Source organism: Cystoisospora suis (assembly GCF_002600585.1).
Source record: "Cystoisospora suis strain Wien I chromosome Unknown contig_186, whole genome shotgun sequence".
In the NCBI taxonomy this organism is placed as follows: domain Eukaryota; phylum Apicomplexa; class Conoidasida; order Eucoccidiorida; family Sarcocystidae; genus Cystoisospora; species Cystoisospora suis.
The window spans coordinates 16,730-17,085 of NW_027152988.1; positions in this window are offsets into that span (position 1 = coordinate 16,730).

Sequence of the window (356 nt, forward strand, 5' to 3'; positions counted from 1 at the left end):
AAACGTTGTCCGTGCGTCGGTCCCGGAGGAGCAGCAGTCGTCACAGAGGTGCTGACCGTCCCGTGGTGCTAGCTGCTTCCGCAATGGCTGAGGGGACGCGGAAGCCTAAAGTGGGCTCAGCGGTCGATCGATTTGACGGGCCAGCCAAGCGCTGGTGATACGCCCCGGGGAGCGCATGCTAGTGTCAGTGTCGCCGTCGCGGCGCAACTGCAGAAATTCTATATTCTTCGGTATCACCTGCAAAATGCAGTAACCCCGTCACTTGGTGCCCCGTTGCCGCAGGAAGGGTATGCATAAGAAGGCATACTCTTCCTGCTGACTCTTCGGTCAGTACATGGGGGGTCGCATCGCCCAAG